Source organism: Haliaeetus leucocephalus, unplaced genomic scaffold, assembly GCF_000737465.1.
Source record: "Haliaeetus leucocephalus isolate CR32 unplaced genomic scaffold, Haliaeetus_leucocephalus-4.0 Scaffold428, whole genome shotgun sequence".
Taxonomy (NCBI): domain Eukaryota; kingdom Metazoa; phylum Chordata; class Aves; order Accipitriformes; family Accipitridae; genus Haliaeetus; species Haliaeetus leucocephalus.
Window position 1 is genome coordinate 2,666,349 of NW_010972864.1, and position 3,366 is coordinate 2,669,714.

At 34.6% G+C, this 3,366-nt stretch overlaps 1 protein-coding gene across 1 annotated transcript in view; it reads right to left on the reverse strand.

The window, feature by feature from the left end:
• Positions 1–3,082: 3,082 nt before the first annotated feature.
• The window catches only part of SS18 (synovial sarcoma translocation, chromosome 18), a 51,962-nt gene continuing 51,678 nt past the window's right edge, over positions 3,083–3,366 (reverse strand). The window contains exon 12 of the mRNA XM_010574346.1: positions 3,083–3,353. The gene's annotated coding sequence lies outside the window, so the exon portion shown is untranslated. The remainder of the gene's footprint in view (positions 3,354–3,366) is intronic.

Below are 3,366 nucleotides of genomic sequence, written 5' to 3' on the forward strand. Positions count from 1 at the left end.
GAAAACATTATGTATAAAAAAACTGAAAAAACCCTCCTCTTGTAAAATTATCAGATCTCAGGTACAGGAAAATCATACATTCTGCTGGGTTAGTCAAGAATTTTTCTTGAAAAACTGCGTCACGGGAAGCTTATAAGAATTAAGTGAATGCATCCAGCATCACGTTAGCTTGAAACATAAGTATTTCACTATTTTTATTGAATGATGTATTTCACCATAGCGGAAAAAGAAAAAATTTTCTGAACAGAACATTGCCACTCCAGTTCAGAATTACATTTCAGTTTAATTCTGCAACCTAAACCAACAGCCTCCCGCTAGTAATGCCTACTTCCAGGTTTTGCAGAGTAAGGTTGTAAAAGTTATGGTAAAAAGAAATCTAAATACACTCCCAATATTTACAGTCAAGGCACCAACAGAAATACCTTCCAAACTCTAGCATGCTGCTTGTTGCATAAAGCTGTGAAGCATGAGGTTTTACAGTCTTTCAAAATAAACTGTTTCATCTGATCTAATGTAACTGTGCATGTTCTCATATATATATCCAATTCATTTTTTTAATCCTACTAAGCCCCTGGCTTCAACAATATCTTAAGGACTGAGTTTGCAGTTGTGCATGTCGTAAAAAGCAGTTCCTGATATCAATTTTAAAGGTGTTGCCTTTAATTTTCATCATGTTGTCCGTATCCTTGCAAAAATTATACACTGTTAAGTACCACTGGCTTATACATACCGACTGCTGAAACAGAGAATCCCAAACATACTTCATTCACTCTCGACCACTCATTACCGACTCACCTTATGTGAGCTATCTTTTTTTGATATGGGAGAGACAAGGAGTAACACAGTAATTCAGAGTGTTGATAAAACTCTGATCAGTGTTATGGCATTTTGTTAAGCATTCCGTGCCACCGCTTTTTGAACATTTTGGTGGCACTGTGACTTCCAATACCCAATGAACGGAAGTTCTAGTGCACTAGCTGCTGAATTTCTCCTGACAGTTGATTAACTGCGTATAAGTAAATTGGTATTAGCCCACCCAGTACATGCTTTGTTGTATTTGTAAACAGCAGCCATTTCTTAAGTTCTGCTACGGTCAACTGCATTTCCACTAAGTTTTACATCCTGCATAATCTAAGTAGCACCATTTCCACCTCATTTTGCTTCTGGAACATGTATTCTTTTCTCCAATTTCTTTGGTAAGTAAGTGTTAATCAGTGGTCCCAAGAGCTCTGGCATAATTTGTTATCCATCTCCATGATGTTTTTATATATAGCACTTACTCCTATTCTCCCCTCATCTTATCTAATTTCCAGTGCTTCACAGTCCACCTTACTGCATGCTGTATTTTTATGGTAGCATCTTCTCAAAGAACTTCAAGTTTTGTGAACATACAAATAAAAACCAATTCTATCAGATTGTGCTACCATCTTTTACAACAATTCTAGTAAATTAAGGGGCACATTTTGGTCTTTATTTATTTTCTTAAAAACATATTTAATATACTACTGAAAATATATTTTTTTTTAATTTAACTTACAACTTTATCCAGTCATCTATTCACTTCACAAGGTTTGTCTGGGTTCATTTCATAGGATTTCACCCTTATGGTTCTACTTTATGATACAGCAACTGTTGCCCATGTAGGAAAACCAGCTACTTTCTCTCTAAACTTGTTTAGGGCTTCTGGCTGAATTCCACCTGGACTTGCTGATCTAACAATTTCTCTTCATTTTGTAAATTTAAGTATTCTCTCCTTTTTTTGGAATCTAAAATTTGGGTGGGTTTTTTTTTTTTAAATCACACTAAAGTGTTTCAGCATCCTCTGTAGTGAGAACCGTAGAAGTACAATGATTCTTGCACTGAAGTCCTTGCCCCTCTTTAATCAGGAGTATTTTCTAAAAAAAAAAAATAATAATCAATTACTTTAAACATATAAATGTAATTTTAGATAATGAAAATGAAAGCAGGACTATTTGCAAAAAGATACAATTATCCTGCTCTATAAAGTGGCATGTTTGCTTACTTATGTTACAACATTGTGAAGTCAATTTCACTTGAAACAGTGAGCCAGCTTCTCCCTTCTGCAAGTCATTCACAGAGCAGAAAAGGAAATAAAAACGTCTGAAAAGGAAGAGCAATATATGATGGCAAAAATGACAGTGCTATGGTAACTAAAAGTCACTGAATTCATTAACTCCTCCTCTTTACTCTTTGAACATTTGTATCATTTCTGTTCACGTATTTGATTTGCTGTGTCAGTCCCCCTCTTAGGTCTTATTTTCTACATTCCACATATAGAATGCCAAGTGTAACACCTTTTTTACTAGTTTCCTATTAGTTGGATTTTTATTTAATAAAGATTACTTACTAAAATGAACCTTGTATCTTGCTATTTCACCCTGGTCCTGCCATGCATTCCTGCTTCTTTTTTGTATAGGGAAAACTGGTTCTTTTTTAATACATAATTTTAGTAGAAATACTTTTGCGTGGAGCTATCTCCTCTCAAGTTGTTCTTCTGGCATAGTATCAGAGGAATAAGGTAATTTTTGTCACCACCAATTAAAAAGTTTTACGAAACAGGACCGTTATAAAACAATTAAACCTTGCAAATGCAGTAGTCTCTAGGAGGGAAACCCTGGAGGAAATTCTGCTTATTAAAATTGCAATTTTAGTTTCCATTAAAAAGGAGAATAAGACAACAGAAGATGGGCTGGCAAGACAAATTATTTCTTAATGTCAGTTGAGCTTATTTCAAATGAGATAACATATCTACACCAGGTTGGGTTCAACACATTTTTGCGTCCTCAACTCATTTATCTAATTCAGTCATCTTGATTATAGCCTCATGGACCTTCATTTTCAGAGGAAGAATTTTGCAACAAACAACCTACACAACACGCTGATTACTGAACAGTTAATTCTAATTAACTTGGCTATGGCAAGAGAATTTTGATAAAGTCCTAGAATGCAAATACAGTTTGGTTATTCTGGCCAAACTTATATAAAATAAAAACCCACAGCAGAGTCTCCAGATGAGACATCAGAGTGATAGGGATCTAATTTAAAGAAACAAATGAGAAAATTAAAATCACAAATAATTTATTCTTCCGTTAGAATTGATGGAGTACAGTTTTAAATAGCAATGAAGTACACAGTGGTGGAAAATTGGCACAGAACCTACAAGCATTTCATTCATAATAATGTTCCTCATGCCATATCTGTTCAAACCTTGATGTGTATTTTCTACTGATTTTAAGAAAATTCTTTTCGCTTTAAAAATGAACAAATTGAAAATCTTGTCTTCCATGTATAATGTCATACTTACTATGAACACCAGTTGTTTTTCTCTCCCCCTGCCCCCCCCCC